This window comes from Schistocerca nitens, chromosome 7, assembly GCF_023898315.1.
Source record: "Schistocerca nitens isolate TAMUIC-IGC-003100 chromosome 7, iqSchNite1.1, whole genome shotgun sequence".
Classification (NCBI taxonomy): domain Eukaryota; kingdom Metazoa; phylum Arthropoda; class Insecta; order Orthoptera; family Acrididae; genus Schistocerca; species Schistocerca nitens.
The window spans coordinates 405,331,924-405,357,819 of NC_064620.1; the positions used below are offsets into that span (position 1 = coordinate 405,331,924).

A 25,896-nucleotide genomic window follows, 5' to 3' on the forward strand; every position below is an offset into this window, starting at 1 on the left:
TCGAACCCTGCCTCGGGTATGGAAGTTTGTGATGTCCTTAGGTTAGTTAGGTTTAAGTAGTTCTAAGTTCTAGGGGACTGATACTCTCAGATGTTAAGTCCCATAGTGCTCAGAGCCATTTTTGAACCCTTTGAACCAACCTATCTGCGTGCTGGACCTACACTTACACCTGGTGTTATGGTCTGGAGTGCGATTTTGTGACAACAGGAACACTCTCGTGGTCATCCCATACACCTTGACTGCAAATCTGTACGTCAATCTGGTGATTCGACCTGTTGTGCTGCCATTCGTTTTCCAGCAGAACAAAGCTCGCCCACATATCGCTGTTGTATCCCAACATGCTCTACAGAGTGTCGATATTTTGCCTTGGCCTGCTTGATCACCAGATCTGTCTCCAATGGAGCACATATGGGACATCATCGGGCGACAACTCTAGCGTCATCCACAAGGAGTATTAACCGTCCCTGTATTGACCGACCAAGCGCAGCTGGCATGGAACTCCATCTCACAGACTGACTTCCGACACCTATAAAACACAATGCTTGTATTGAGCATCCTGGTAGTTACATCTGTTATTAATGTTTCAACATTTCACATTTGCTATGGCGTATCTCACGCTCACGCTTACCTTTGATCTTACAATGTTAATCTTTCGGTGTTGTGATTTTTCTCCGACAGTGTATGTACAAGGAAACAGAAAGGTATTACGGTTACAAACACAAGTTATAAATGTTCAATGTGTCCCCTTCTTTTTGCACGTCAGACATCTATGCGGTACAAGAACGCGCCGTTACGATCGGCAGGTACTTTATCCTCCGCAGTGATCGAAATTCTTGAAATCAATGACATGTACATTCCTAGTTGTTGGTTCAATTCAAAACAGAAGACTTAATGTCGTCTGCACTGAAATTGCGGACTAAGTAATGCAGAAAACTCGGTGCTGTATGATAGCTATCTTAAAAGTGACTTGCACTGGATTTCTGTTAGCGGGAGCACTCTAGCAGTCGTTTATACAACCGTCATTAGTGCGACAGCGGCGGTAACTGAAACTTTATAGCCTTTTACTTTCAACGCAGTGTAAGTAATTTATTTCTAATTTAAATTTGAAGAAATAAAAATTAATTAAATTGGGTTCGTATTTTTGAATATCCCTGTATGTTAATACAGCCGGCCGGCCAGTGTGGCCCACAGGTTCTAGGCGCTACAGTCTGGAACCGCGCGACCGCTACGGACGCAGGTTCGAATCCTGCCTCGGGCATGGATGTGTGTGATGTCCTTAGGTTAGTTAGGTTTAAATAGTTCTAAGTGTAGGGGACTGATGACCTCAGATGTTAAGTCCCATAGTGCTCAGAGCCATTTGAACCATTTTTAATATAGCCAGGCTCGATAGTACACCACATCGGACATGAGCAAAACGCACCTGCACTGCAGAGCAGCCGGTACAGAATGACACGAAACAGAACGCCTTGTTTTCCTTCCCAACTGGCAAGCCATGTGTGGGGACTACGCCCTCGCTTGACAGTGTTTGAAGCCACTCTCGCCTTAAAGACCTCAGGCAGATACAACTGTGTAGCCGCAACAGCCATGAGTATACGGAAGTCCATCAATGCGCCATAGATATAACAGCAAAGATTGCTTCCAAGACTAGACTAGAAAAAGAATATGGGAGATGGCAGATTAAAATGGACACCTTTCTGTATCTTCTGCAATTGTTTCTTCAAGTATGCGATGAACCGTGCTGACACCACTCATGGATGATATCAACCTGCAGGGCTATCAAACTGCAAAGATGTTAACTGCTTTGTTTCAACCGCCGTTTCAAATACAGGGTCAGTCACATTAGACACCACCTATGTTTGTCTTCAATGTGCAATAACCACTCACAGACAGCAGGTGCCAACACTAGCAAAAGAGGGTTGATAAAACGTGACGGGAGAGGGGGGAGGGGGGAGGGGGGGGCGAAGCGATGCGGAGAACAGTGCAATTGTTGTCGTAACGCGAAAATGAAGCAATTTACCTTACGTACAAAAGGGCAAGATCATTGTTTAAGGTTCTTATTTTTATTCTCTCGCCGACCGGCGTGGCCGAGCGGTTCTAGGCGCTACAGTCTGGAACCGCGCGACCGCTACGGTCGCAGGCTCGAATCCTGCCTCGGCCATGGATGTATGTGATGTCCTTATGTTAGTTAGGTTTAAGTAGTTCTAAGTTCTAGGGGACTGATGACCCCAGAGAAGTTAAGTCCCATAGTGCTCAGAGCCATTTTTTTGAATCTCCCTACTATTTAATGAGCGTTTTATTAACGTGATTGCGTATTATTATTAACTGATTTTTATTTATGGTTTGGTTTAGCGATTCCTTTTACTGATTGCTCCTTTTATTTGAGTCCTTTTAATTTTGTTTGCGGTGGTTATGAAGTCTATATTGCTTACTGTTCTCCGTAAGTTAAACAATACGGTAATACCATATGCGTTTCGCAGCAGCAGACCTCGTTGAGTCTCCTTGCTGGAACTTCTCCACCTCAAATCGCTAAAGATAATTTATCGCTCTACGGAAATCGATCGGTACAGTCATGTGTATGGGATGTGGCGTCCAACTTCAGTTCGTGAAATTATTTAGGTCTTCGGTGAAATATTCTCGACGAATCCCAAAACCGTGTAAAACTGCAGGTTCTCACCATCAAACCACACAACACTTCCGAACGACTTTCGCCTTTATACTCACTGAATATTTCTTTTGAAATGATTAACGGTTATGAACTCTACACACCTGATACTCGTTTTGTGCTTTTATATGTATTTATTTTCTTCAGTACCATAAAACATTGATTACTGCGTTAATGGCGTCTTCCAACAACAATGTCCTCTCAATCCGACATAGAACATCTCTCTTCCAAGGGCCAACATGGAATAATTATCTCTTTGCCGTAGCTTAATACAGTCTGTATAGCTTTGTTATCGAGTTCGCAACGAGATGCTTAAATTCCACAGAGTATTTATCTCTCGCGCAGGCACTTTTACATTTATCGTTGTATTAATACTCCGTCGCACTTTATTTGGTGTTTACAACACGAAACGCTACATCTGGCCAAGGACGAAAGAAATTCCGAAACGGTTTAGTTTGTGCTGTTATTGTGCTGCTGTGGTTTAAGTATGACGTGCATACGGAAAATGGCGAAACGAATAAGTTTGTACTGTAAGCGTGCCGCCGTGGCTGAAGTATGACGAACAAGAAAATGACGCTGACCAAAATCGGCGACAAGGCAAATGGGGTGCATCACGGGCCATAGATAACAGATGTGAACTAAACTATGGCTGTAGGGACGTGTACAAGCGAATAAACGGTTAACTGTTGATCAGCTCATCGACCAGATAAACCAAGGGGCTACAAGCAGTACCTCCTCACCTATCGCTCAGCGAACATTGCTGCGTATGGGCCTCCGCAGCACGTGCCTGTTTCATGTTGACTGCTGTTCATAGCTTGCCGCATAGCTTGCCGTTGTGGCCGAGCGGTTCCAGGCACGCCAGTCCGGAACCGCGCTGCTGCTACGGTCGCAGGTTCGAAACCTGCCTCGGGCATGGATGTACTGTCCTTAGGTTAGTTAGGTTTAAGTAGTTCTAAGTCAAGGGGACTGATGACCTCAGATGTTAAGTCCCATAGTGCTCAGAGCCAATTGAACCAATTGCTGTTCATAGGCGACGAAGGCTGGAACTTGTACGCCAGAACCGTAACTGGACGCACATTGAGCCGAAAGGTGGTCTTTTCAGTTGAATCAAGTTTTATGCTCCATCCCACAGATAGTCGTTGGCGCGTACGGCGTGAAAGGTGCGAAAGCAAACACCCTGCGACAACCGTCGGAAGGGTCCACGCCGGAGGAAGGTGCGTTACGATCTGTGGAAAGTTTTCATGGCATTCCTTGGGTTGGTCATCCTGGAAGGGATAACGGAACAACATAACTATGTCCCCCCTAGATGCATTTTGTTTTTCCCCGGCACGATGACATCTACCAGCAGGACAATGGAACGTGTTACACAGCTTGCACTGTACATGCGTGGTTCAAAGTCTACCTTACTCCCCGGGCAACCAACCTCTCTGTATTTAACCAAATCGATAATCTGTGAGACCACCTCTACCGGGCTTTTCGCGCTATGGATCCTTAACCGATAAACCTATCGCAGCTGGCCACAGCAATGCTCCACATCCCAGTCGGTAACTTCCAGCACCTCACTGACTATCTTCCTGCAGGTCTCGCAGCGGTCCGTGCCGGAAAATGTGGTTATTCAAGCTTTTGACAGGTGGTGACGTTAATGCCACGGGACAGTATAGTACTACAGATTTTCTGTAGGATTAACATCGGGTGACTGAGCGGGCCATTCAAAGTGAGATGGAACATTTGAGAGTTCGTCACGTCAGACCAGGAAGGTACGCGTGCAGTACTGTGGTGACCACAGCTTACTCAGCATTGAGATGCAGAAGGAAAGGCAACATACGGGCGCTGAGAATGATGAAGTAACGTCCTGGTTTATATTTACTGTAACCTGAATTACTCGGCACACATCCCAATGGCCCGCTAATTCACCCGATATTAATCCTAGAGAAAATTTTTAGTACGACGCTGTCCAATGGCATTAACACCGTAAAACACCCTATAATATCACCGTACCACCTACTGCCTTCACGAACTGTGGATAAAACGCCTTCGTCGGGCCGTCGCCGCCCCAAACGCCTCGCAAAATCAAGACTCGTCCGACCACATTACACGCCTCCAGCCAGGTACTCTCCACTTTTTGTATTCTTTTTCAACTGAAGATACGCAGTTTTGTGTGACTGCGAGCACCAGTCTTTGCGAGGTACTGTACTCCAGATGTCCAATGCATACAATTCTCTTGTCAATGTGCCCTCGGAATCTGGTTGAGATGAATCGGTATTCACTGACAGCAACAACTCCCACTGGTTTTGAAACCGACAGTACTTGACAATGCAAGACACTCATCTCTGTTGGTTACAATCCTTTTGCGACCACTGTTCTTTAAATACGTTTAGTGTGCTATAAAAATTGCATATTGCCAGCCATATGTACTAAACTGCCAGCAATGCTTGTGACAACACATTTCCAGAACAGAAGTTCTCCCAAAGAGCCACGCTGTTGCCAGAAAATGTATGCAAGCTAATGGATGTGAGTGAGCTCTCTTGCTTTTACGAGCACATCACACAAGGCATCAGAGGAATCGGGATTTGTGTATGCGTTATTTTTCAAGCAAGCGGAATGCGTGAGAAAATTTAACTAGTGAACTACTGCTAGCGCATAACTGTATCAGAATTTGATCAGAATGTCCAAACACGATTTCGAATATCTCGTACATGCAGTCTGTCCCACAATTGTTAAACCTGAGAAAAGTGTATACCAGTTAAAGCCAGTTTAGTGACCATCCTTCGGTTTCTCGCTACTGGTAATTCGCGTACAAATTTAATGTACCTATTTGATGTTCACTATTCATCAATGAGCTTCACGGTGCCAGAGGTATGCAATGCTTTGTTAGAAGGACTGAAAGATTTCATTAAGGGAAGTCTGAAATAAGAACACAAATTTTATTTCACTTTTGGTGACCTGAACTCACCGCTGTTTATACTATCAATTCCTGCTTCATGCACGAGTACGTTCAAATGTTCAAATGTGTGTGAAATCTTATGGGACTTAACTGCTAAGGTCATCAGTCCCTAAGCTTACATACTACGTAACCTAAATTATCCTAAGGACAAACACACACACCCATGCTCGAGGGAGGACTCGAACCTCCGCCAGGACCACCCGCACAGTTACGTCTCGAGATAGTATGAAACTCATGACATCAATTGCAAACCAAACTGATGAAGAGCCAGCTGCGCTTACACTCATCTTAATCAACTTCTTTGTCTTGCTTTGGCGTAGACTCCAAGACTTAGGAATTTTGTGTGCGTTTTATCAAGCGTGATTCCGAGCTCATGGAAACAGTTTGCCAATTTTTTTCAGATTGCACTCATTGTATATATTAATTTAGACGTCCCATAACTCTGATTGTAGGTGAATGGCATTTATAAAACTGTTCTTTCGTTTGTCCACTTTTCCACTGCTGTGCACAACACACTCACGACAACAAACAACTACAGCAAGTGTCTATTACGAAATGTATTCATATTTTGCGAATATCTATTGACGTCAGCTGTTTGTGACACGTGGCAATTTATGCCGGACCAGGACTCGAACCCGAATTTCCCGCTTATCCCGAGCGGTCCTTTAACCACTTCGGTTATCCATGCAACGCCTCCAGGACCGACCCAAACCTCCATATGTCTCGTTGTCCAGAACCCTTACGTTCGCTCATTTCGCGAGATCTGCACAGGTAGAGACAAATATTTTACTATCGTCATTTTACCCCGTCTAGGCATATACAGTCGATATCATTTATAGCGGTCTCACTTTTAATAACATGTTGGCTATAACTACTAAATCTAACGGTCCTGTCTAAATCCTGTGTGACGCTGTATTTAAAATAATTCCCCTGGTACGACACTGCTTATTACGAGGTAATGTATAAAACGACGTAATTTTTATTACATTTTCGGAGAAACGTATCGGCTATAATGTCCAAAGTTCATTTTTATTTGTTACGCATTTGGGGATTACTAACAACAACATAACACTTATTTTCAAACTCTTTTTATCGGCAGACTGTTGGTTTAAATCATGCGTTAAAACAAAATCATGTCAAATGCAAAATGCTTACGCACATTTGATAACTGATTACCTTATGTAAGATACTATACTGTAGTATGCTTTAGCGTATTGTATTTTAAAGTTAAAGCAACAAATCGAAAAACTTAATAATACTGTCTTTGCTGTGACTGTAGAAAACTATAAAATTAAATTCCAATAAATGTTATTTTATCAAAGTATGGAAGTCGAATAATAGTATATTCTTCACTGATGATTTGTGGTTATGTCTGTTAGATATTTTCAATGAGTTAGGTACAGTGCATCAGAATTGTACAACATGTTACAGAAATGAAATGAAGTGATCGTATGGCATTGTTGGCCGGGAGACCCCATTCGGGGTTGTTCGGCCGCCGTATTGCAAGTCCTTTTTTGGTGACGCCACATCGGCGACTTGCTAGTCAATGATGATGAAAATGATGATGAAGGGCACACAACACCCAGTTCTCTACCGGGAATCTAACCCGGACCCCTGCATCGTAGGCGGTAACGCTACCGCTACGCTACGGAGAAATGTAGGACAAAATATAGCCCTCCTTCATGTAATGTATGAAGCGTACGGAATACTGTTTATCTGCTACCGCTGATTAATTTTTGTACTACTGTAATTGGAACGAAGTGGTGTCATTAATGACTATTATAACGTTTTATCTCATTCATTATCGAACAATGCGTTCGACATTGCTGAACAGTTAAAACTGTCGCTACTTCTTTCTTCACTTATTACAGGTTTTATACATTTTGCTGTCATTTTATTGATGTACGTACCGTATGAAAAATTCCTCTTCAGTCCCTCTCCATCAATACCATACTCTGAATACTCTAGGTGTACTGTATTTCTGCTACTTTTTCAAGTATTAATTTTAGGACAGTCTTAAATTTACAGATACGAAATTTTTATCAAAAAACAAAGCAAAAACGCGGTTTATACGACTATCGGCTACAACGACCATGAACTGTCGGTTTCCTCCAATGCCGTTATAGCCGGTTTTGACCGTACTTATCACTGATGACACAATGTCTGCAAGAACGTCTGAAGCATGTTGACATGCAAAATACAAACTGGAGAGTTCCAGGGTACACAGAATCACAGCAGAGGAAAGGAAATACAGTACTACTCTGACTGTAGCAGATGTTGAAGGTGACCACAATTTATTTATCTCTTTGGGACCCTGGTCATCAAGCTGCTGCAGGCTGATCGAAGATGGACTGGTGATGTTCTGGCGTAAAGTCAAATGCTGGCACCCCAGTCGGAAACGAGAGAGCAGAGAGGGCTATAAGAAGACGTCAGCCAATTGCACGCTAACCGACCCCTCTCCAAGACGACAACGTGACAGAAGCGACCCCTATGCGAAGAGGACATAAGCGCCGCGCCGACTGACCGCGGCCTACTTCTACAGCAGCATCAAGATTACGCACTTCAAGACCAGCGACTTAGGAATTGTATATACTGAAGAGACTTCTTATTTGCATGTCGCCCTTTGCTCGAGACACTCCGTGTTATCGTCAAAGTTAAGTATTGTCATTGTTCATTTCGTAATAAAATTCATTAATACGATATGTCTGAATGTTGTCTAGCGATCCGAGAAAACAGGTTTCCTAGATACCCCATATTCGACGAGTAGGCTGGATTCAACGGTTGGAATTGCTGCAGTCTCATCCGAAATGTTCCTTTGCAGCTCTTGAAGACTGTAAGGGTTGTTGCGATACGCCTTAGACCTGAGGGCTTCCCACACAAGAAATCGCAGACTGACGGAGCAGAACGATTCTCTTCAGTTGTCATTGGTCCTGTTCTTGCAGGATCGTTTTCCGGCCGCAGCGATGTCGGAGATTTGACGTTTTACCGGATTCCTGATATTCACGGTACACTCGTGAAATGATCGTACGGGAAAATCCCCGTTCCATCGCCACCTCGAAGACGCTGTGTGCCTTCGCTCGTGCGCCGACTATAACGCCACGTTCAAACTCACCTTAATCTTGATAACCTGCCATTGTAGCAGCAGTAACCGATCTAACAATTCCGCCAGGTACTTGTAGTCTTATGTAGGCGTTGCAGACCACAGCTCCGTATTCTGCCTATTTACATATCTCTGTATTTGAATATGCATGACAATACCAGTTTCTTCGGCGCTTCAGTGTATAACGTATGCAGGCAGATGGGCAAAGGAAAACCACTGTCAGTAACATATTCCACTTTATTCCAATCGTAACGACACTACGCTATCACTGCTCCACGCAAAGATCAGGGGAGTGAACTGATACAGGGGCGTCCAGTGACATGACCTTTGTTTACTTCCAGGACACTTGGAGTGCTGTAACTTTATCAGTCCTTTCTAAAAAAAAAAAAAAATGGTTCAAATGGCTCTGAGCACTATGGGACTTAACATCTATGGTCATCAGTCCCCTAGAACATAGAACTACTTAAACCTAACTAACCTAAGGACAGCACACTACACCCAGCCATCACGAGGCAGAGAAAATCCCTGACCCCGCCGGGAATCGAACCCGGGAACCCGGGCGTGGGAAGCGAGAACGCTACCGCACGACCACGAGACGCGGGCAGTCCTTTCTCATGGATGGTTAGTTTAAAAGGGGGGGGAAAGGGACCGAACTGTGAAGTCATCGGTCCCTTGTTCCCAGTAGAACAAAGGGAAAGACGAAAACAAAGAAGACATGCGGCACAATAACAGGAGAAACGAAGAACCAGAGGAACGACAGAAGGACAACAAACACTACAATGCACAAAACAGGACAAAAAAACCACAGAGAGACACAAGAAACAGGGAGAGGAGATTAAAAACAAGAAAGCAGATTATCATGGCTGGCTGACCATGAGAATAAAAAAGGAGAAGCCATCCACTCTGCAACGCATCAAAACCTCCACCCTAAAAGCCCTAGGGTGGAGAGCACAGAGGGAGAAAGGACATGCGCTAAAACTTAGATCAAATGAAATAACCCATCCTCACAAATAAAACGTAAAACTAAAGCTGCTGTTGAGGCATTGTCGCCCAACACCGAAGGTAGGGTGCTGGGAAAGTTATAAGTCCGCCACAGGGCGGCTAAAAGTGGGCAGCCCAGCAAGAGGTGTATGACTGTTATTTGGGTGCGATGGAGGAGGTAACCATGTGTGAACCACGTACGGCCAATACGGAGTCGACAAAGGACAATTGATTCCCTACAAGAAGCCCGCAGGGAAGACTTCCACATATTCGCAGTCTCCTTAGTGACACACACTTTGTTGTGCATACTGTTATGCCATTCCGTCTCCCAAAGCCGAAAAAACTTGCGGTGTAAGACAGAACGCAGGTCAGTATCAGAGCTGCCTATCTCCAGGAGCGGTTTCCGTGTAGCTTGTTTGGCCAGCCTGTCAGCAAGTTCGTTGCCTGGGATTCCGACGTGTCTGGGGGTCCACACAAACACCACTGAACGACTGGACCGTTCCAGGGCAGAGATGAAATCCTGGATGTTCGCTACCAAAGGATGGTGAGGGTAGCACAGGTTGATAGCTTGTGAGCTGCTCAAGGAGTCAGTACACAGAAAAAGCGACTCGCCAGAACAGGAACGGATGTACTGAAGTGCACGAGCTCTACAGCGAATACACTGCAGCAAGCGGGCAAGGAATACTGTTCAATATGGGCTCTGTGGACATATGTGTAGCCAAAATTACCATCAGCCATCGAGCCATTGGTGCAAACAACTTCAGAACCCGGAACACGTCAAGAATCAAGAGGAAGTGACAGTGGAGAGCGGCAGGGTTAATGGAGTCCTTACGGCCATGCAAAAGGTCCAGACGATAATTCGGCCGAGGTGTACGCCACGGAGGTGTACGTGAATGGACCTCAAGTAGAGAAGGGATCGCACGCTAACCGCAATCGTGAGCTCTGACCTGAGCATCTGATGTGGAAGATGAATTGCCGCAGGAAGGAAAAGGAGACGGTAATTCGGATGCTCAGGAGAACTACAAATGTGTGGATTATAACAGGCGAGCAGTTGTGCACGTCGGATCCGCGATGGAGGGACTCCGGCCTCCACCAGAACTCTAGTCACTGGACTCGTTCTAAAAGCTCCCGCCGCTAGGCGAACGACACAGTGGTGCACTGGGTCAAGGAAACGCAACGCTGAGGGCGCCGCCGAACCGTAAACCAGACTCCCATTGTCAAGGCGGGATTGAACAAGGGCTCTGTAGAGCTGCAGCAGCGTAGAGCAATCTGCATCCCAGCTGATGTCGCTCAAGCAGCGAAGAGCATTGAGGTGCTGCCAGCACTCCCACTTAAGCTGATGAAGGTGAGATAGCCAAGTCAATCGGGCGGCGAAAACCAGTCCTAAGAATCGATATGTCTCCGCTACAGTGAGTGGATCGTCATTAAGGTAAAGTTCAGATTCCAGATAAACGTTACGACGCTGACAAAAGTTTATGACACATGACTTTGCGACTGAAAACTATAAGCTGTGGGCTAGAGCCCATGACAGCGCCTTGTGAATGACTGCCTGTAGGCGCCACTCAGCAACACCAGTACTGGAGGAGCACTAAGAAATGCAGAAGTTATCCACATACAGAGAATGGGAGACAATGGCCCTACAGCTGCTAATAGGCCGTTGATGGCTACTAAAAATAGGAAGTTATCCACATACAGAGAATGGGAGACAATGGCCCTACAGCTGCTAATAGGCCGTTGATGGCTACTAAAAATAGAGATACACGCAATACAGAACCCTGCAGAACGCCATTCTCCTGAATACGGGGGGAACTATGGGATGCACCAGCTTGGATCAGAAAGTACAGAGTGACAGGAAGTTCTGGATAAAAACCGGGAGTGTGCCCCGGAGACCCCATTCATACAATGTGGCAAGGAATGACGTCGCCAGGTCGTGTCGTATGCTTTATGTAAGTCAAAAAAGATGGAAACCAGATGTTGGCATCTTGAAAAGGTTATTCGGATGGCAGACTCTAGGGACACAAGATTATCAGTGGTAGAGCGACCCTGGCAGAAGCCGCCCTGGCGTGGAGCCAGTACGCCACGATTACTCCAGGACGAACCCAACCGCCGACACACCATATGTTCCAGCAACTTACAGAGAACGTTGGTGAGGCTGATCGGCCGATAGCTACCCACATGAAGTGGATTTTTACCAGGTTTTAGCACCGGATTGATAGTGCTCTTCAGCCATTGCGATGAAAAGATGCAACACAGCAGATCCGGTTGAAGATGTCGGGGAGATATCGCTTGTAATCAGACGAGCCCAGAAGCTGTGTTGGGGCAATGTGCATGGGCGCTGAGGAGCACCCACTCTGCAAATGGGGCGTTATAGGGTTCACTGTGGATTGTAGCGAACGAGAGGACTTTCCTTTCCATCCGCCGTTTGAGGGTGCAAAAGGCTGGGGGGTAGTTCTCTGACAGAGGCTCAAGCATAGTGCTCAGCAAAATGCTTGGCAATCGCGTTTGCGTCGGTAAAGAGCAGGCCATTGGTGTTAAAACCAGGGACACCTGTTGGGGTCTGGTACCCAAAAAGACGTCTGACCTTCGTCCAGACTTGGGAAGGTGACGTATGGCACCCAATGGTCGACAGGTATCTCTCCCAGCACTCTAGTTTCCGTAGTTTTATAAGCAGGCGAACGGGGGCACGGAGCTGCATAAAGGCTATTAGGTGATGTAGGGAAGGGTGCCGCTTATGTTGCTGTAAAGCTCGCCGTAACTACCTCAACGACTTCCGGCGACCACCAAGGGACTGTCTTTCGCCAGGGGCACCCTAGAGAACGAGGGATCGCGCTGTCCACCGCAGAAACGATTGATGTAGTGACCTGCTCATCGACAACATCGGTGGCACCATATGGGGGAGATTCAGTGGTGACAGCAGAGGTGAAGACTACCCAGTCCACCTTGCTTAAAGCCCATCTGGGTAGGCGTCCGTGGGCATGACGCTGGGGGAGTAACAGGAAGATGGGGAAGTGGTCACTACCATACAGGTCGTTATGTGCTCTCCAGTGGAAAGAGTTTGAAGGGGTACAAGTTCAGGACATTAACGCAAACTCCATCTGACACTCTATCATATTCGCTACGGTTCTTGTAATATCCCCTGTAGCCGCATAGGGCAGGGGTCTGCATTACTGAGAACCGAGTTTCCTGGAAGGCAATGCAGAAAGCAGGTGTAAAGCTTAACAGTTGCCATTGCTCAGCCAGGTGGTGGAAAAAACCACCGCAATTCCACTGGAGGACGATGTGACCGTGAGACTGGGAAGGCATGAAATACTCGCCTCATGGTCACCTGCTGCCACCGACTTATTTCCTGAATAGGGTATACCCATTGCGTCTGAGGATCTAGCGAGATTTAGATCCTCCGCAGACACCAGAATCTTCACCTCATCCTCAGATACAGAGCTTGTAGGTAGCAGTGGTGTGGGTGCCAGAAGAGCTGAAGAAGACTTGCGCTTCTCCGGCTTGAGAAGGATTGGGGGGGGGGGGGGCGGCACAGTGCTCCTGAGGTAGGTGGTGCAGGAGCAACGGGGAGGGAAGTGCCCTCCACCATCAATGAAGCAGGTGTAGTCTTCTGGCTCTGAGATCTGACTGGAACTCACAGAACTGATGGGGCTACAACCGTTCTCGTAGTGGTGGCATAAGAGGAGGTCATAGCCACAGGATGTAGGCACTCAAATTTCCTTTTGGCCTCAGTGTAGGACAATCTGTCCAGGGTATTGTATTCTATGATTTTCCTTTCTCGCTCTAAAATTCTGCAGTCTGGTGAACACGGGGAATACTGCTCTCCGCAGTTGACACAGATGGGAGGCAGGGCACATGGAGTATTGGGATGGGATGGACGTCCACGATCTCGGCTTGTGATGCTGGAAGTACAGTGGGAAGACATATGGCCGAATTTCCAGCACTTACAGCACCGCATTGGGGGAGGGATATATGGTGTGATATCACAGCAGTAGACCATCACCTTGACCTTCTAGGGTAATGAGTCACCCCTGAAGGCCAAGATGAAGGCACCAAAGGCAGCCTGATTATCCCTCTGACCCTGATGACGTGCCAGATGAAATGAACTCCTCATCACTCTAAGTTGGCGCACAGCTCATTGTCAAACTGCAAAAGAAGGTCGCTGTGGTATATAATACCCTGGACCATATTTAAGCTCTTATGAGGCTTGATGGTAACAGAAATATCGCCCTGCTTGTCACAAGAGAGTAATACCCGTGACTGGGTAGAGGACACCGCTTTTGTCAAGACTGACCCTGACTGCATTTTGGACAAGCCCTACACCTCCTCAAACTTGTCAAAAAACTGAGGCTTCATCGAGACAAAAGAGTCTCCATCAGCTCTCGTACATACGATGTACCGGAGCAAATAACTTTGCTGCCATCCTTAGCCTGGCGTTCCTCCCTCGGTGTGGCCAGGGAGGGGAATTATTTAGGATCATACTTCCTTGCACTGTACTGAGACCTGGAACAATTAGAGACTGCTGGCACTTGATCACCAGCAAGTGATGACGTAGTACGCTTCATCGTACGTCATCTGCCCTGATGCCCCCCACTCTGACCAGGGGCCCCTGGCACGATGGCCATTGCCAGGAGTCCCAATGTCCCAGGGTGACGGTCATCTACTCCTTGACATATGTGGGGAGTTAACGGCACAGCAAGTGATGATGTGGTACGCTTCATTGCACATCTGTCCTGATGCCACCCACTCTGATCAGGGGCCCTCCCCACGGGGGCCACTCAGCCACAGCAAAGACCACCTAGCAGGATGGCCATTGCCGGGAGTCCCATTGCCACAGGGTGACGGGCATCTACTCCTTGGCATACGTGGGGAGTAAACGGCACAGGCATCAGCAGAGCGATCCCTGTGTACTCAGGGGGCTACAACTAACAGGGTACATGGCGGCCCCATCACAACGGATTGGCTATCTTGCTAGATATGAGGTGCTAAGAAGTCCATGGTCCTCGTCGGCACAGAAAACGACACTGCATAGTGGGTGGAGGGAAACGCACACAGGAAGAGATGGAGGATGAGTGGGACTGCAATGCCACGACGAGGAAGTGAGCTAAAGATCTCAATTCACGATGGACACGATGCACCAAGTAAGGCGCCAACTGGCTCGCTCTTCGGTATAATTTTGAGAAATGGTCAAACCCTACAGGGGATCTTCACATAAAGGCCATCACGTGTGAGACTCCTTTTAGTCGCCACTTACGACAGGCCTATACTAACCCCCGGACCCAGGGGTGGGGGGTCCTCGAAATTTGTTTCGTTTCATAGTAAATAGTAGCTGGTTCCATTGTATTGTGTTCCTAATTACAATTTCTTGTGTGTATTACACTCTTTGAAATGCATTGTAAATACTCTAATTGTTGCTCGTATTCTGCCTGATTTTTGCTCTCATCAGTAATACTGGATGGGGTAAATGATTCCATATTTGTTTTTGTCTCATATAAAACAGTAACTGGTTTCATGACAAGGCGTTCTGTGGACTCTCATATATTACACTGTAAATACACTGCTAGTATTCTACTTTATTTTTTGTTCACATCCATTTTCCGTACTTTCTCGCATTTAATGGAGGACTCCATGGTAGCAGCTTTTGATGGAACTGGTGTTCAACTTCATTACATCTTGTCCAGGAATGAGTCAGTATGTCTGCTTTGAATGCTGTTGCTTCTTACTACTGAGTATGCTTCGTTCCTTGAAAATGCTAAAAATACTGTTGTAATTATGGATATGCGTTCACACGTTATTAACAAGTACTACAAAAAACAAATTTTAATAGAAATCAATGTATTATAATCATCCTCGCTCTCCAATGAAAATTTCGGAGTTCTCCATTACATGTTAATAAGTACGAAAAACGGATGCAAACAAAAATAAAAGTAGAATATGACAATTATATAAGGGGCAGTCAAATGAAAACGAAATAGGTAGGAATAAGTACGTAAACTGTTTATCATTTCAAAAATAGTTACCGTAACTGTTAGTACATTAATCTCTCTAAGAGAGATGTCGGTCAACGCTTTCACGAAAAAATACTTGCGGTTGCCTACGGAACCATGGTTGTACCTGGCGTGCACCTCTTCATCCATAGCAAATTGATAGCCACGGATGTGTTTCTTCAGGGCTCCAAAACTATGGGGGGGGGGGGGGGGGGTCGGGACCGTATGCAGCATGTGAAAGGGCTTCCAAGCAAAACTTCTGCAGCTTGTCGAAGCAACCTTGGCAACACATGGGCGACACCTGGGTACAATCATGGTTCCGTAGGCAACCGCAAACATCTTCCCATGAAGGCATTGACAGTCTTGTATTAGAGGGTGATAAATGTATTAACAGTTATGGCGATTACTTTTGAAAACATAACCCGCTTAATTACTTTTTTTCATCTGCTCCGTTTCCATTCGAATGTCCTTTATACTTAGAGTGAACATAAACTGAACATTTCACACACGGATTCATTCGCAGACACACATATACATGAGTCTGCAACACACCATATGAAAAAAAAAAAAAATCTAATGAAGAGTCACTTACGTCGCACAATATTACTGATATGAGCAAAAATCAAGGATCATGCGAGCACCAGACTTACAATGCAGATCAGAGTGCAATACACACAAAGTCGTAACTAGTAACAAAATGCGACGAAAGGGGCTTCTGTGTCATGTGATGTCAAATGATTTTTAAGTCTTGACATATACTAAAGCGCAATTATTTCCATTTGATAATGGTCACACTGTCGAAACAGTAATATTGGGTTATTGCAGACAAATAATTTTATAGCCAAAAGGTGACCATGACGTCATTTCCAAAATTCTACATGACCGTGAATCCCAGTTACAAGAAGTTAATCTTAGTTTATGATAGAGATTTCTCGAATATATTACTTCACAAGGTCACAAAAGTTTCCAGGCATGCACTTCGCTAATAGATACGAGGCTCTCCCCTAAAGCACAAACGAAAAATAATATCTTATAACACCCCTACTTCGCAAAGTAAGAATACGAATTTTCGCGCCATATTTTCCCGTATTGGAATTTCACTGCCACGCCACTAAGAACGCTACTGTCGTTCTTTGCTTCTGTTCTGTAACATGGCCATTGCACTCCTTAGATTTTGGTATGCGTCTGGTATTCGGCTAACATCGGAAAGAGTAACGTGATGTACCTCGTTCGTTGCTACTGAGATGCCACACTAGGTTCCGGTTCATCATATTTCGGTTGTTTTCGTATTATAACTTGCGTGTAATGACAGTATGCCGTTTTAAGGCAAAGGCGCAATGAAGATTAATCACTCTAGGTGCGATTTGTTGTAATTAAATGACAGTTAATGACACATCGTCTACAAAAGTCGTTAGAAAATTTACAATGAACAGTTTGCAAGCACCACTATGTATATGAGCGTTAGACGGTCGTTGCGGAATTATAGCAAGTTTGTTGGAACCTACATATACGATGATTGTTTTTTCATCTTTGCGTTTGTAACACATTCTGAAAATTCACTATTCATTTAATAGTAGCATGTTCTGCAATATTCGATATTATATATATATATATATATATATATATATATATATATATATATATATATATATATATAACAGTGTGCTCTCTCCCTAACGAGTTTCCTCCATTTTAAGACTTCAGTCCGATTAATAAACAAAAGATGAGATTGCTGCCAGTGACACAATCAACAATGACATTTATTCTCCTTGTCACAAATTTTTGATAGTTTTTTTCATAATCAGTTTTCTCCAAATAAGTTGCCATTTCCGAGGTTAGTTAGGTAGGAAACTAAGAATAGTACAGGTTAAACTTGCGACTTTCGAAGGTGTGTTAAGCAGAGCACAGCTTAAACTGCTGCAAATGAATCGAGCAGTATTCATACCTATAGACTTGCTTGTAACAAATATTAAGCTGCGATCGAATCCTTAACAACGATTTCGTAAATTTTTCGGTTAAGACGAAGATTGCACCACACGAGCGAGGGAGATGTCACGTGACCGCTAGGGCCCTCGATTGCGCTACTTGCACCAGACCCAACACACGCAGTGGTCCTTCCGAATGACAATTTTTACGAATTTCATACATTCTGGCTCTCTAAAGCAAATTTCTTTGGTACTCAACGTTGACTTTCATTTTATTAATAATGATTCTGTTTAAACTCAATGGAGAAAATCTCTACAGTGCGTGGAACATGGACACAAATATGCTTACAATGCCTAGGAGCGGTAGAAACAAATAACACGCGCAACTAATATCTGTAAGATCTTCAGATTCTCCAGGATGCTGGCTGCTAGGTGTTAACGATTTTGTAACGTTATATTCTGTAAACCAGTAGCTTGTAGATGTGAAATGATAATCAACTTAAAAAGAGTTCTCAAATTTTTATCATCTTTTTTTGAAAGAATAATGACTATACCGTTAAATTTAATACTTTATGGAACAGAGTGATATTTATGAAAGAATGACAGTTATCTACATTTTTATGTTAAAAATTAAATCACGACAACAATGACCATTACTCCTAAGTCACACAGCTAACAGGCCTCTTCAGCCTAGATAAATCAGATTATTTACAGGAGTGTAATATATGGGAGGCTTTTTTTTAAATTTTCTTTCAAACTTACGGGGAGTCCTCAGTTTCTTGTTTTATTTCTGATGCAAACATGTAGAAGACTTTCGCCCAAGAACACATAACCTTATTCCGAAGCGTAGACAAAATAGCGAAATTTAAATGAGAACTATTTTTGCCTTTTTGTGATTGCGCAATCATACATCATTTGTAGTTCATTCATTAGCAACACGAACTACTAGAGAATAAATACATTCCAACACTTTTGTAGAGGGCGCTACAAAATTTTGGTAATATACTTCGACCAACATTCACACTTCCCATTTCTTCTGAATATGCTAAGTTCTTTTTTATTAAGTACAGACCGGTGTAAAAGTGCCAGACAACAAATTCAAAGGTCTTGGGTTCGATCTTCCTTCACTCCTAGGATTTTTGTCACTGATCACTATTTTCAGCATTGACAATGTTTGTTAATGCGAATAATGCTTCCATATAATGTGGTTCCATATACACAAAACAACTAACTGAATTCAGTGTTCGGATCAAGGCCACGGCATATCACCACTTATAGCACAATGGGTAGTATATCAAAGTGTGGTTTCAAACCAATCTTCATGTTGATGACAGCTCTACCTTTTTTACCTACTTCATTACTCAGTTGCATTTACCCATTCATAATTCCACAAGATAACAAGGACTAAAATATTCTAAATAATCCATAAATAATCTTAAGAGCGGCGTAATGACGATACTTCTAATGGGAAAAAAATGCTGAACTGAGTTTCTTGTTTAATTTGTATATTTCACCTAGTTATTCAGGTGGAACCCAGCGAATCTAGCACACAGTTTGTACATTTAGAGTAAGAGTGGTGTTAAGAGTGCACTGATTGCAAGTCAGTACCTTATGGCTGGCAACCGGGTCCGTGCAGTAGTTGAGACACTATAGCTATAGTTGGAAAGACCGTGGTTCAGATCCCAGTCCAACACGATTTCAAGAAATATTTTGGCGCCGTTCGAGTAGTTCTCCGCTGACAGCACTAAAGTGACAAGAAATCCAAAGCAAGTACATCAGTTTTTCAAGAATTTGTATGCTTTAATTTCATTATATTTAGAGACATAATGTTCATAATTAAAATATGAATAAGGCAACTCACCAGAAATTTGTGTACAACCTCGGGAGATATTAATTGTTCTCACTCATGATGATGCGCAAACCTCCGTCTCCTGCAAACAAGAGAGTTGCACAATTACGCAATGCAAATTATTACGGAAGCAAGCTGGACACTAACTGAGCATTAACAAGCTATAACACCGCTTTCTACACAGTGAAACACGTCATTAACACTTGCACTGCAAAAAGTAAGAAACAGATAACCATCGAAACCGATTTTCGATTACAAAAATTGATACATATGCACGTCAGCAAGAATGAAGAAACAGATTAAATTAAAGGAAAATATTCGTTTTTAAATTGAAATTTTTACTTCTGCAATCTATATTTATTTGTATTCAAGATGTGTTTCGCCTTTTATGTTAACGCTGCTTCAGTGCATTTAATCAGGAATAACACAGTTTTACAGAGTTGACGTCACAATTTTTAAATCAACAAATTAATACTCGAAGTTATTCGTTGTTCAGGTGGAAATCTACATTTTCTCTTAACTGGTCATAGGTTAGAAACGCAATATCGACAATTTTTTTGTTTGTTTTACAGTTTTCATATTTTGTAAAGTAACTACTGTGGAACATCACTTCTGAACTGTCAAGAATTGCAGATTTTTCTTACCGAGAACTGTGAGCGATTAATGTCGTGTTAGTTCACATTGTCACTCTTTCCTCTTTTGTTTAAGTGAGTGTTGCCAACCAAACGACTGTTCTTTCCTGCTCTCTCTCTCTCTCGCTCTCTCTCTCTCTCTCTCTCTCTCACACACACACACACACACACACACACACACACACACACACGACAAACTTGCGTTTGTGGCTAGAACTGCAGATAGGTAGTTGAATGTTGTCATAAAACCTAAAACGCAGATTTCGGACCAACAAACGAATAAGTGTCAGTGTAAGTAATAACTCATTAAAGCAAGGATTATGCTGAAGATAGTTTTTTAATTTACAAGTATTTCACCTAAGAACAAAATTGTATTACTCGAGATTAAATCCACTGAAGAAGCCTTAACCTAGAAAGGCAAAACGCATGTGGAACATTAATAAATGCTGTAAGGAAAAAAATGGCGTTTCAATTTAAAAACGGAATATTTATATGCTTGCTGGGGCAAATGGTCACACCAGCAAAATTGTTAATTTAAAAATCATTGCAGAAGACTATCTGCTGATAGAACAAAAAAAACGCATGTACCATTAAAGCAGAAAACCAAGTACAAAATCTGGAACAAAGACATAAAAGAACACAGATGACGGCACAACAATACCAAGTCACTTACACATTGGAGCCAACATTGAATTGAATTCGTGTAGACTAGAGGAACCGTAAACGAGCCTGACGCACAATCACGGCCGGTGCATTTGTGGTTTTGAGTGTTAATAACATTGCTCCACTGTTTCTGCGGTATTTCGAAGAACTCTGCTAGAAAGTAAATACGACGACAACGAACGAACAAAAAAGCAAATTTGGTTTCAAAATGGCAAAGACAGAAAACAAACGACGTTGACGCCAATGAGGTCGGGGTATTGATATTGGCCCAACGTCCTTCGATGCTTGGTCAAGTACCGACAAGCAACGGTGTCGTACCAACATTGGGGCCAACGTTGTTTCCAGCGCATTTCACCGATCGACACATTGGACGAGCCAGTCTAAGCGAAAGTAACAATGAAGAAACGCCTGTATTTTAAAAAGTATTTTATTACTAAACATATTTGACCAGTAGCTGCAGACAATCCAAGAAAATTAACAGTTTCAACTCTGCAAGGTAACTCTACGACTTTTATCAGCCTTTTGCGCAGAATAAAGTCTGTCCTGCAAAATTTGAACACCCCCAATCCCTAGATTATGCCAGAATGCTTTTTTCTGACCCTTAGCTTAATCCATCACGTCACCTCAAGGAAAAAGTTTGACCAACTACGCATCGTCGGAGTTTTACAAGGAAAGAGGAAAGATGGAAGCACAGGTAATCCCATCTACACTGAAATGTGAGTTTTATGGCCCATGTTGTCGAGTCAACACAAGAGTGATACGAAAGAAGAGGGGCTAGAACCTGGAAGCAATAGCAGCATTCGTACAATTTCTAATATTTAATAGGAACAAAGACGACTTCTACTGCTCATGAACACACCTTGACTACGGCAGGGAATAATGACAATTGTGATGTCATTAAAAACATTCGACCATATCTCTTATGATTTCGAGGTACAGGATAAACAAATAAGAGCAATTTTAAAAACAAACTGAACCACGCACATGAGTATGGCTTTGTTTCTTAGTCACAGTAACACTTTTCATGACAGCGGTATCCACGGATTATCTGTTGCTTAATTCGACGCAATTGCTTAAAAGTTAATCGATGAAATAAATGCCATTGAAACAGAAAAAAGCAAGGGACAAGGTCATGTTAGTAGAGGACAGAGACACGGAACAGTTCGGAAAACACCATTTCTAAGCTCTAGTACTAGTAACATCAAGGCCCGGCATCACTTAAATTACCGACCCGGACAAAGACTTCGAGAACACCCGACATCTGGACGAAATCGGATTATTTTCGCTGACCCAAACAGTGTATCGAACATAATAATATCACATCTGCGCCTCGGACATGTGGAGTGAACGTACGGTTGCACGATAGGCGACTCAGTTCTCGACACTTCATGCACTATCAGTAACAGCAGGAACTGATCTCCACTTTCTTTCGTGTTAGAGCGTTCGAGGTGAGGACCTTGGGAGTCGCCATATTAGATTTATTAGTTGACAGCTTTCGTATCATAACTTGCGTGTTATGAAAGTATGCCGTATAAAGCAACGATACATGTAAATTTTTTAAAAGTACGTCGTTCTTGCTATGATTTGTTATAACAGAGCGTCACATAATTACATATCGCCGGTTAAAGTTGAAACGTCCCCTTTGAAAAATTATAAATGACTGTGCTGGAACCGCGCGACCGCTGCGGTCGCAGGTTCGAATCCTGCCTCGGGCATGGATGTGTGTGATGTCCTTAGGTTAGTTAGGTTTAAGTAGTTCTAAGCTCTAGGGGACCCATAGTGCTCAGAGCAATTTGAACCATTTGACTGTGCTGGTAAACTTCTACGTTATTTGATTTTCAAACAGCTGAACAAAACTCAACGTACTCAAACAGTTTTCTCTTTACTTATTCTGATCATCGCTAAACTAACACACAATGTTTATAGCGCAACGCAATCTGACTTCCAATAATCCCTACAAAAGCATGGCCCTGACTAACAATAACCTATACCTTTCATGAATCACTTACCATACAAAAATCTTCGTTACTCTAACTACTGCAATACAGCGAGCGCCAATACTGCCAGCTAAATAAAAGAGTCCACTGAAAGCACTAACTACTGATAGGCATAGTTAGCAAATGAAAGATTTTAATAGAGAATAAACTATGTATTTACCACAATAGCGTTCAAAAGTCATTATATATATGACACCCAATTAAACAAATTTCATTTTTCTGACGCACACACGTCCAGATCGTCCGCTCAAAACTCTGGCATCTCTCTCCCCACATCCACCACTGCTGGCGGCTCACCTCCAACTGCTCAACGCTATGCACTGTTCACATCCAACTGCCCAACACTACACTAGCGAATATTCCATCAATACCAACCAGCCACAGACTGCACACAGCACACACAGTGATTTTCATGGAGCGCTACATGGCGTTGCCAACATAAAAACCTAAACAGCCACTACACTATCGAATATTCCAACAATGCCAACTAGCCACAGACTGCACACAGCATAGTCATGATTTACATACAGTGCGCTACGTGGCGTTACCAACATAAAACCCTAAAAAGCCTACTTACATAGCCCCCATGCTCGGGAGGTCCCATTCGGGGTAGGTTGGCCGCCGGGTGCAAGTGTTATTTGAGGTGATGCCACATTGGGTGACTTGCGCGTCGGTAAATGATGAGATATTGATGAGGACAACACAACACCCAGTCCCCGAGCAGAGAACCGAACCCGCAACCGCTGCATGATAAGTAAGCCCGTAACCACTTAGCTAAGCAGGCGGAAGCCACTGCAGTTTTAACTATGGAGGAACAAAACCACTCGCGCAATTTTTGCATCAAAACAACAGTGCGCTTCTGAATGGTAAGAAGTAACTGTAGGTAGTGAGTTTTTCGGTGTACGAATTTAACTTTGCAGTGTTGTGTTTGTTTGCAAGTAAGTAATGTTACTTCTAATTGTATCTTTAGCTGTTTTTGTACATATTGTAGGGTACAACAATGTGTATCACACGTAGTGACAATGGGAATGTTCACCTATCACAGTGTTACGTTCGAGTGACATCGAACAAAGCAATTTAGGGTTGTAGCGGACAAAACAGAGAGTTTTCTTTTTTCTTTAACGGGCAAAGATCGAGAAGACACGACGTAAATGGGATGAAATTAATAAGAAGGAAGCCATACAAAAGTCAGATTTCTTGGAATGATAATCAGGCGAGAGAGAGAGACGGATATTCGGTTCCGAGGAGTACATTAGACAATCGACAAAACAGAGGTGGCCGTGAAATCTTCTTAAAGAGTAGTAAATTTTCTTTCGAGAACAGTGAGTGATAAAAGGAAACGTTATGTTGCAAACATGTTGAAAGTTTAGATGTCAACTTATAACTTTTGAATGAGAATGAATTCTTAAATTTGTGTACTGTTTCTCTGCATACATAATTTTAAACAAAAATTGTACACGCAACAATGTGCTATCTTATTTTCTCATTCTCTGTGTACAGAAAATCTGTATATTCGCATAGTTATATTTCTGGACTATCGACTTATGACTAGAAAATTTCTATGCGATTTGAAGCGGCCGAAACTTTGTAACACTACCCGTTCGCAGATTAAACTATATTCCATGCAAACAGGCCTCGGAGGGCATAACAGTATCGACCGACCGCCGTGTCATCCACAGCCGATAGGCGTTACTGGTTGCGGATATGGAGGGGCATGTGGTCTCCCGGCCGCTGTAAGTTATCGTGACCGGTGCCGCTACTTCTCAATCAAGCAGCTCCTAAATTGGCCTCAGAAGGGCTGCGGGCATCCCACTAGCCAACAGCACTCGGGAGACCCCGACGGCCACCCATCCAAGGGCATCCAGAGGGCATGTGGCCCCTCATGTCCCCTCTCCCTGGCGAAAGCTTTTGTGAAAGACTGTTGATGCTATACTTCGTCCATCATGATAATTACCCTGTCGTAAATAAACACAAACGCAGCGATCGGTCTGCTGCCGTAGTACACGCACTGGTGATACGCTCTTTGAAGTAGATCCTTCTTAACTACATTTCAGGGCTCTTATTACCACGTTACTGTACATGAAATTCAGAAATTCTACGTAACGTTAGCGACAGCCCCGGACGGTGCACAAGTTCCGCCCAATCACCCCCCTCCACACCAATCCATATCCTAAGCTTCGCCCATGGTCTGCCGCATGTTCCAACATCTAAGTTGTTCGTATCACAGATATGCCAGTCATAACAAGGGAGAAAATCAGTAGTTAGTACGAAATACAGTTTTTCTGGTACCATTGTGAAAAGAATTAGAAATATGTTCATTGAATATGCGAGTTGAAAAATCATCAATAAGAAAGAAAAATAAAAATGGTATCCACACTGTCTTTTTTATTTCATGAGCTTTCATCTGCACTATATAAAAAAATATGATATTTGTTAACTGCAGTGAGTGCAAATTTGCGTCACCTCGCGTAGTGTAAGAAATTCTGTTGGGAAATATTAATTAGTAGTATCGCCAAGGATGCTGTCCATTATCTCGATTGTCTAATGTCAATGTTGTGCATAAACAAGGCAAAGTCGATGTCTTGGTTTGTTTCTGTTTACCTCATTAAGCCTAAAGAATATAAGAGTGGGATAATGTAAAAATGCGTCAGATATTTATACAGTGACATTCTTCATTAATATTTGCCTGTGTAATGGGTGAATTTTACTTGTGAACTATTATGACTGCTTGGTTATAGCAGACACGAGATTACTTTGAGTTCTTCTTCAGTGTTTGAGAGCATTTGAGCTGCCTATTGTTAAACATATGTACATAATTTCGTCTGTGTCATTCCAACAAATCTTATCGTACTTTAATGTCTGTTAGATATCAGTTTTCACAGCAGTTGGCCACAACAGTCAAGATTAGGTACCTTGTGTATGATAACTTTATTGAGAGTGCATATCTATGTTTCATTTTGACAGTATAACACAAACTGCTAAGAAGTACTAACAGCACAACACTGCTAGTATGAACAACCGCGGTGAAACAAAAAACGACGAACAAAAACACGACAGCGACGAGAACTACCAAAGATCATATTGATGCGCTCTTGGTTGGTGTGGCGTGGAGGTGTGGAGGGGGGTAAATGGGCGGGGCTTAAGCAAATGTCCGGGGCT

General features: G+C 43.4%; 1 protein-coding gene across 4 annotated transcripts in view; it reads right to left on the reverse strand.

The window, feature by feature from the left end:
* The window catches only part of LOC126194977 (ATP-binding cassette sub-family G member 1-like), an 803,933-nt gene that overhangs the window by 341,669 nt on the left and 436,368 nt on the right, over positions 1-25,896 (reverse strand). For all 4 annotated transcript variants that reach the window (XM_049933384.1, XM_049933383.1, XM_049933386.1 and 1 more), the window contains 2 exons: positions 19,458-19,527; positions 19,205-19,340 (listed from right to left, as the gene is read on the reverse strand). The gene's annotated coding sequence lies outside the window, so the exon portion shown is untranslated. The remainder of the gene's footprint in view (positions 1-19,204; positions 19,341-19,457; positions 19,528-25,896) is intronic.